A 9,338-nucleotide genomic window follows, 5' to 3' on the forward strand; every position below is an offset into this window, starting at 1 on the left:
AAAAAAAAAAAAAAAAAAACATTAAAAAAAAAAAAAAGAAGAAGGTGTGATGTGGTCTCCCAGCAACCTTCCCTGTGCTCGAAGGTCTATGTGGTTGGGGGCTGCGGTGCGGGGGTCACAGCGAAGGAGCGGGTGTTCAGGGGAACCTTCCTCTAAATCCCTGGTCAGACACTGTGGGGCTCTGGTGAGAATCACAGCCTCCTGGAGACACGGGGGGCCGGGATGGACGGTGGTAAGTGCGGCCTCCGGGCTCCCTCATGAGGGCAGCAGGCACAGAGGGGACCCGGGGCACTCTGCGAGCAGGCGACAGATCCCAGCAGAAGGGAAAGCCCTTTACAAACAGGCCAAGTGCCAGGGGTCACTGTCCAAGGTGAGGAAAGGCAGAACTGGGATTGCTTTCAGTGCAGCCTGGGGCGGAAGTCTTCCCCTGGGCTCTTCGCGGTCCTGCCCTGGGCAGGCCACCAATCCCCAGTGAGCCCCAGCTCCGCCCTGTGTCCACTGGAGCTATCGTTCCGACTCCCGTGAGACTAAGGGGGAGGGTAGTGTAAATATTGTGCACATGTTAATTCCTTGGAATTTCTTAACATCAACTACAAAAAACGGGGTGGGAGGGTACGGCTGCATCACATCCAAAAGGGCTGGGCGAGATTCTGCAGAAAGCGCTCACTTGTCCAAACAGAAATTGCTGTGGCCAAGGTGGGGCCCGGGGCGGGGTTCGCACCAGCCAGGACCCTGGCTGCCGCTGCCCTCCCCCGCTTACAGAGGAGGAGCCCCAGGGGGAGGGCAAGTGCCACACAGATTCTCAGTGGGCTGCGGGGGGCTCGGCCTGACCCAGGGGCTGCCCCCTCCGGCGGGCGCGCTCCCCAGTGCAAGCGGGACCCCCCGCGTCCCCGCAGCCCTGCCGGGGTCCGGCGGGCACCGAGGGCCGCCCTGGGACCCGCCGAGCCCGGCCGCCGGCCGCGGGGGAAGGGCCATGACGGGGCATGTCGGGACCGGCGCTCCGGGGCGCGGGGAGGGGTGCCTTGGGCCACCCGCGACGCCCCGCGATTCCCAGGGCGCCGGGGCTGCGGCCGAGGGGGCGCGCACCCTTCGAGGAAGACCCAACCCAAGCCCGGGCGGGGGTCGCCGTGGGCGTCGTGGAGAGGGCGGGACCTCGACCCTCTACCTTCTGGGGAACTTATGGGGGGCGCTGGGAGCAGTCGCCCGGACGGGGAAACTGAGGCTCGAGGAGGGCGGCGTCTCCTGGCTCTCTTACCAGCCCCCCGCGCGGCCGTCCCCCGCCCCGAAGTACTCACCCGCCCGCGAGTGGGCTGCACGCGGCGCCGCGACGCCTTCGGGCCTCCCCGCCCGCCGCAAAGTTGCTCGCGAGGAGCTGGACGCCCAGGGCCGGAGCGAGGCAGCCGGGCCGCAGCGAGCGACTGCGACTGCTAGGAGAGCAGGCGAGAGGGGCCCTCCGCCGGAGGGGGCGGGGCCGGGGGCGGGGCCGGGGGCGGGGCCGGGGCGGGGCCGCAGGCCGCGTTCCACTCCCGACGCATCTCGGAAGACGCGGCTCCTGCTCGGTCCTCTGTGCGGCCGGCACGCCTGCCAATCACCGCGCTCCTCCGCCAGTCACGGCGCGCCTCGCCTGGCTGCCGCCGACCGCCCCCTGGCGCCGCGCGGCCTGAGCGCGCCGGGGGGCGGGTCCGACACGCCCACAGAGAAAGTTTCCAAGCGGAGTCGCGCCGGCCCCGCCCCACCCCGCGTGGCCCCGCCCCCTCCCTGCCGCCCTCGGCCGGGTCCCTCCCGCAAGGTGTTCAGCTGCGGAGCGAGGTCCCTTCCCTTTATCTGTAACAGGTAGGTGGTTGGACCCTTGAACAAGACTCGGGACACCTTTCACCCACCACTCTGGCCCCAGCTGCATTATCATTGCTACTGCAATACTAATTAACAGTGGAGTGTCTGCTATGAGCCAGAGGCCTTCATTCCGGTCCTGCCAGAGATAGAGAGGGCTCCCCAGGTACAGCAGTAGGGACAGAAAATATGGTACAAGTAACCAAGTGCAGCTTTAAGTGCACCAAATGAAATGCAACATAGCATGCTTTTCACAAAGTGATTGTAGGATTCGTTTAAATATATATCAGCCCCGGGTGGGGTGATGCACGGCTCAGGCGGTTTGGAAACCGTCTTCTTTCTGTCCTGTTCTATGTCTGAGAGGGGTAGTTTGGAGATAGAGGTAAAGGTCTATCCTTAAGTCCGGCTCTTAGGCATACGTGGCCCTGGCGGGTGGCCCCCTTGGACTGTGTCTGCTCTATCTCTGGTCCTCACAGCCAGCCGGGGATGTCTGTCTTAGTTTATCGTACAGAAATCGGCTCAGAGTGGGTGCCAGAGATGTGTTCCCAACATCCTGCAGGGAAAGATCGCAGATGGTTTTGGAGATGGATTCTATATACCGAACACACAGCCCTGGGGACTTGTGTCGAAAACTGAGTGGTTCACATCAGTCACCTACCTCATCTAATTCTCTGGCTGCCCCTCTGTGTGCCACCCAGTTTCCTTTAAGGCTGGGAAGGGTGGGCACAGAGCAGCAGCCACTTGGCCCCAGGTTCAGTGTGGGGGCCTTGCGTACATCGAGGGTTTTCACTACACCTCTAATAAGGGTGGCATTGAGGCAGGCGGCTGGGGCTTGTTTTTATCTACGAGAAAATTGAGGCTTGGACACAGGTAGTTACTTGCCCAACGCCACCTGGAAATATCTCACCTCTTATTATAGAAAATTTGAGAATTACAAAAGGTAGGAAGAAGGAAAAAAATCATTCAAAGACGATTACTGTTCATGTTTTGGGGTCTATGCTTATTGAAAAGGGGGTTTCTCAGGGCTCCTGGGTGGCTTGGTCGATTAAGTATCTGACTTTGGTTCAGCTCAGGTCATGATCTCACGGTTTGTGCGTTCAAGCCCCGTGTCGAGCTCTGTGCTGACAGCTCAGAGCCTGGAGCCTGCTTTGGATTCTGTGTGTCCCTCTCTCTCTGGCCCTCCCCTGCTCATGCTCTGTTTCAAAAAAATAAACATTAAAAAAACCTTCTGTTAAGAAACAGGGGTTTCCCAAAGGCCCTGTGATCACACTGCATGTGTGTGCACATACCTGTTTCATTAGGACAAAGTCCTAGAAACAGAAGCACCGATCCTGATAGACTTGTTCAGCTCTATCAGCTACATTTTTACCAAAACGAAGGTCTCCATATTGTCTCCAGTTCACCTCTGAATACTGGCATGGAGAGTTTTTTACCCCTTTCCTACTACAGTAAATGAAAAATGGTCTTATTGCCTCTGTAATCTACATTTCCACAGTCACTAGTGAGGCTAGACTTCCTTAGTTTCTTCATTTTGAAAAGCATCTCTCTCATTCATCTATTGGGCTCCTTAGGCTCTTTGAAATCCCAGGGGACGAGTGTCTTTTATTTCCAGGCTACCATCGTCACTGCCTGTCCTCTTCTTCAGCTCGCAGGGTTGGGGGCTACCTGAAAGGCTCGGGCAGCCCGCCCTTGGGAGCCTGCAGCCCTCCTCATACCTGGGAGGCTGGCAACAGACAGGCCTCCTCCAGCGGCATCTTTGCTGTCTACAGGGACATAAGAGGCTTGTCATCCATCCTCTGCTGGTTGGCCACCGCCCAGGAGACCACCAGGGCCTGACACACAATCACAGAGAAGCCAAGACACCCCCAAACCCTTTGAGGGGACTCAATAAGCAGAGAGAGAGGACAGGTTGAGCGGTCCCTGCCGGGGAAGGCTCAGGGAAGGAGAAAATGAAATTCAATGAAGATGTCTGAGGCTGCCCAGGTCGCGCCTGGAGACCCTTGACATGTTCCACGGAGCGAAAGGCCTTGAAAGTCCCAAGCAGATCGAGAAAGAGAACCATTGAGGTGCGGGAAATGAGCAAATAAAGTGTACAAATGCCTTAGGCAAAGCACGCAAAAGTCCTGCAGACAAAAACAGAGAGGCCGTGGGGCAGTTCTAGGAGGTACAGCGCACGCACTGCACTGCCCAGAGCCCTAAAGGGAGCTGGGGGGGGGGGGGTTAGAGTGAAAGAAACGCCAGAGGAAAATGTCTCGGCCTGAAGTTCTGCTGTGAAGGCTCCAAGCCCAAGAAAGGGAGAATGTCTTGCAGGATTCCAGAAAGAGCCAGTTGCACCCCAAGGCAGGAGAATCGGCGCCGTGCCCATTCCCAGGGGACCCCAGAGCAATGTCCAGGGACTCTGATGATCTGATCAAGGTGCATGATGGAAGTGTCGCTGCTGTGATGGAATTCCTCTGTTGGGGAATCAGAAAGGAAGTATCATAGAGCACGACAGACGCAGAGAGGCTCCCTTTTACCCGTGGAAGCCCCCCTCCCCTCCCCCATCGAGAAGGATCAGCTACAGAGGAGAGGAGCTCTCAAGATAGAGCAGAAGGGGAAACAGGAAATGGCAGTGGGCAGTGACCCTTGCAAAATACGTGACTGAATCTAGCCATGCCTGGGATTTTGTAGGATAATTGCTAAGTAAAGATTCTTGAAGCATTTGCCACTGGCGTAAGGGACACCGGTATTCATCTGGGAGTCAAAATAGAATCAATCTCAGCCGCCCCCGGACTTGAAGGAGGAAGGGGTGGAGTGCTGAGGTCGGACATCCTGAGATCACATCTGATTGTGGGGAGGGGGAGGACCTGCTCTGGCGCCTGCGCTGGGGGCGGAGGGAGTGGGAAGGGAACAGTCCCAAGGGGGGCGTGCTGTCACCGCTTACTTTTCCTACCTTCACGGGGGAGTATCGGTTTAATTCTGACTATCAGGAGCTGAAAGAGAAAAGACGCAGAGACCTTCTGCATTAATAGGTGGAGGTTGGGGGTGGAGAGAATGTGCAGGGACGCAAAATGAAGGAAGGAGGGAAGGAGAAAATAGCAGCAACAAAGTTGAGTCCAAGTAAACATAAAATGAGAAGAAGTGAAACCACGCGTGTCGACTTTCATCAAAGATGCGAATGGGCTGAACTTCCCTTCAGAGGGTTGTAAGACCGGGGTAAAAGTAAAAGTCTGGTGCAGTGCGATTTACAAGAAATGTCCCCAAAGATGAGAAATAAAGTTCGAAAGTGCATAGCAATTGAAACTGAAATTAAAAAAAAAATAACAAGAATGGCAAAAAGTATTGCATAAAGAATTCAAGGCAGGAAGCATTCACAGGAACAAAGAGGGTTTATTATGCAATGGTGCAGGATGCAGTCCACAAAGATTCAATAGTCAAAAACCTGAATGTGCCAGAATGAGAGCAGCTGTGATGTGCTATATTTTATGCAATGTGCTACTTTACTTTTTTTTATTAAAAAGTTTTTTTTAACATTTTACTTATTTTCGAGAGACAGGGAGAGACACAGCATGAGTGGTGGAGGGGCAGGGAAAGAGAGAGACACACACAGAATCTGAAGCAAGCTCAAGGCTCTGAGATGTCAGCACAGAGCCTGACACAGGGCTCGAACCCATGAGCCGTGATTTCATGACCTCAGCCGAAGTCGGACGCTCAATTGACTGAGCCACCCAGGTGCCCCGGTGATGTGCACACGGGCAAGTCCATGGAGCCCAGCTTTGGTCAAACACTGGTCCAGAAGTTGCTCTGAAGCTATGTTTTTAGATGAGAGTAACATGTGAATCAGTGAACTTTGAGTAAAGCACATTACTGTCTGCAGTGTGGGTGGGCCACATCTAATCAGTTGAAGTCCTTACGAGAGAAAGACTGAGGTCCCTCAATGAAGAAGGAATTCTGCCAGCAGACGGCCTTCAGATCTGAGCTACAGCATCAACTCTTCCCTTGGTCTCCAGTCTGCCACCTTGCCCCGCAGACTGGCTTTGCCAGCACCCGCAATCACATGAACCAATTGCTAAAAGAAATCTTTCTCTCTTTATAATCTGTGTGTATGTGTGTGTGTTGGATGAATGAATGAATGAATGAATGAGTCATCCTATGCTAGGAGCTTTTTCTTGCCTTCAGGACAGTGTCCAGACTCTTTAATGTGACATCTAAATATGCCTCCCACACTTTAGTCCAATTATCCCACCAGCAAGCAGCCTTCTGGTTTTTTCCACCTGCTCTCGAAATCCGCATTGGTGCTCTTGCCCAATAGCCTACTGGTCCAGAAGTTGCTCCAAAGATCTTTTTAGATGAGAGTAACATGTGAATCAGTGAACTTTGAGTAAAGCACATTACTCTCTGCCGTGTGGGTGGGCCACATTTAATCAGTTGAAGTCCTTATGAGAGAAGGACTGAGGTCCCTCAATGAAGAAGGAAATCTGCCAGCCTACTGCCCACTGCTTTTTAAGCCCCTTCGGTGTACTCAACAGACATTTAGTGACTTCCTACCAATTCCAAGCACTGGGCTGCAGGCCAAACCTACAAAGAAAAGTGAAAAAGGAAGTTGGTGAGTTAGCTTCTGGAAGGATAGTTCATTGGGGGCTTTTTCAGACCATCAGTGCACCAGGCCAAACCAGGCGGGCCCTAGATCCAATCACAATCACAGGTATCCTTCAGGAGAGAGGCAGGGGCAGGCAGGGGTGGGGGTGGGGGTGTCCACCATACACACAGAGAAGGCAACATGAAGATGGACCAGATCTTGACCTTGAAGGTTGGAGGGATGCGGCCATAAGTCAAGGAAAGCCTGTAGCCACCAGGTGCTACAAAAGGTAAGAAAGGGATTCTCCTCGATTTTGGCCCAGTGATGCCGATTTCAGACTTCTGGCCTCCAGAATTGTGACAAAATACATTTCTGCTGGTTAAGCCCCTGGGTTTGTGGCAATTTGTTACAGCAGCCTCGGGAAACGGATGTGATCAGTAATGTGTCCTGACTCCGGTCTCACTAACACCTGCTGCCCACCAGGGGTTTGGGTGGGGACAGAAGTTCCAACTCTTGGCAGGCTGGCGTGCGGTGAACGCAACCAGAGGACTGAACCAATCCCTTGGCATTCAGATCAATATTCATCAAAATCCAGGAATCTAGGGGCCAGATCACTCTGTGTCGCAGCACTCAGGCGATGTACATGTCAACGGTTCCCTGGGGAGTGTCTGACACACAGGGGAAGTTCGAGACCCAGGACCCTAGAGCTGAGTGATTTTACAATGGATCAGTTGCTGGGCCAGCGGCACTGGCTTCCTTCCCTTGGACGGTTCAAATCCAGAGCCCCTCAAGCCTCCTGAGTCAGAATCTACATTTCAAAGAGACCCCCCCCCCCGCCCCCGCCCCCAGGATCTGTATAGATATTCAAGTCGGAGCAGGCCTGCTCTAGGCGGGAGGCTCCCGGGCAAGTACAGGGTTCAGAATTTAGCCCCCTCTAGCTGCGCTTGGGCCAAGCTCCCACTGGAAGCAAGATCATTTCCCAGACTCCTTGCTGGAGGCGATCTCACCCGCCTCGGCCACAGTTAGGACAGGAAGGTGGCTGGCGTGACCTCTCAGGGATCTGCCTGATGCCATGGCCAGCCAGGTGGCTTCCCTCCAATTTCTAGGGAACTAGAGGCGCTCCAGGGTCCTATATCGCAAGGCTGGTCAGTGGCAGAGACTCTGGGCTCCCAAGACCTGCCCTCTGGCTCCCTCTTTCCCTCCACCCGCCCCGTGTCCTGCCCGCAGCCACCCCCCCTTTCCCTGATGGCAGGCTTGGTGCTGGTCACACAGCTCTGCATCCCCACCCCTCCCGTCTACACCTCCACCCACCCCCAGCACACCCACACATTGCCTCGTGCCCAGGCAGCTGAGTCCCCCCACGAGTCTGAGTCGTGATTTACTCATGTCTGAAGGCAGAGAGTTAATGCTGCTTAATGGCCTTGCCATGAGTCACCAAGTACATTGTGAAGTTTCATGTGGGGAAAAAAGAGCATTGAGGAGGGGGAGGTAACTGCGAAGCAGAGGAAGGTTCAATGCCCTGCAGGGGGAGAAGCGCTTCCTCCCTCTTCCCTTCACCGCCCACCTCCCCCCCCAGTCGGCATTGTCCAGACACACGGACCTACACAGGCAGATACACACGAGGGATCGGCTCACGCATTTGCAGGGGCTGAGAAGCCCCGCGACCCGCCAGTCTGCGAGCCGGAGCCCAGAGCTGGAGTACAGTTCCAGGCCGAGTCAGGAGGGCGGGGCCCAGGACCAGAGAGGCGGGACGTCCCCCTGGAGCAAAGAGCACACTGGCCCTTGCTCTCGCGAGTCCTGGAGCGGATGGGACGATGTCCCCTACCCCGGGAGGCGCACTGCTCATCTCCTGAGGAGACGCCTTCGCACAGTCAGAAATGGTGCCTTAACAGCTCTTAGCTGGACACCACTTAGCCCCTCGGAGTTGACACAGGAGCCCTGGTGGTTTGGGCTGTGTGTCACCAGCAGCCACAGCGACAACGTTTGCTGAGCGCGGTCGTGAGCCCTGCACTGCACATCTGTCATTGGATGCCCGGGCCACCTTACACGCGCCACTCATGGACACGGGGGCACGAGGAGGTGTTCTCTGAACACGTGCTGTGAGCTGTCTCGCCGGCCACCCTGGGCACCTCTGCAGGAAAGAAACACCCCGCCCCTGCCCTGCAGGGACTGACGGGCTGGTTTGGTTCAGAAGCCAGAACACCACCTGCCTGTTAGCTGGCACAGGCTAACCAGGGAGAACCCAGGCTGGCCTGCGGATTCCTGACAGAGGGAGAAATTGTTGCAGCTGGCTGCAGTGGTCAGGGAAGGCTCCCTGGAGGAGGTGTCTATCTTTGTCATTTGCTTGTGGTTGTTTTTTAAAAAAATATTTATTTATTTATTTATTTATATTTTTTTAATGTTTATTTTTGAGAGAGTGGGGCAGAGAGTGAGGGAGACACAGAATCTGAAGCTGGCTCCAGGCTCTGAGCTGTCAGCACAGAGCCCGATGTGGGGCTCGAACTCACAGACTGTGAGATCATGACCTGAGCTGAAGTCAGTTACTTAACCAACTGAGCCACCCAGGCGCCCTTTGTCGTTGTTTTTAATAAATTTTATTTCTTAGAACAGTGTTGGGTTTGTTGCAGAATTGAGTGGAAAGTAGACAGAATTCCCACAGGCTTCCTGTCTCCCAACACGCACATTCACCATCGATGACCTCCCACTGTGGCACATTTGTTACAATCAGTCGATGAACCTGCATCAAGGCACCACAGTGGCCCGGGGTCCTGGTGTCCGTCACGGTCCCCCGAGGTATCGAACGTTCTCTGGCGTCTGACAGCTGTGTCCTGACACGCACCTACCATTAAATATCACGCAGAATAGTTTCTCTGCCCTAAAGATCCTCCGTGATCTGCTCCCTCATCTTCCTCCCACACCCCAGCAATGGCCCACCCTTCTACTGTCTCCT

The 9,338-nt window shown here is 55.1% G+C and overlaps 1 protein-coding gene across 1 annotated transcript in view; it reads right to left on the reverse strand.

The window, feature by feature from the left end:
* Positions 1–1,420, reverse strand: part of WFS1 (wolframin ER transmembrane glycoprotein) — a 28,927-nt gene extending 27,507 nt beyond the window's left edge. The window contains exon 1 of the mRNA XM_039232118.1: positions 1,296–1,420. The gene's annotated coding sequence lies outside the window, so the exon portion shown is untranslated. The remainder of the gene's footprint in view (positions 1–1,295) is intronic.
* Between the last annotated feature and the right edge of the window lie 7,918 nt (positions 1,421–9,338).

Source organism: Hyaena hyaena, unplaced genomic scaffold, assembly GCF_003009895.1.
Source record: "Hyaena hyaena isolate Hyena2069 unplaced genomic scaffold, ASM300989v1 scaffold_63, whole genome shotgun sequence".
Taxonomy (NCBI): Eukaryota; Metazoa; Chordata; class Mammalia; order Carnivora; family Hyaenidae; genus Hyaena; species Hyaena hyaena.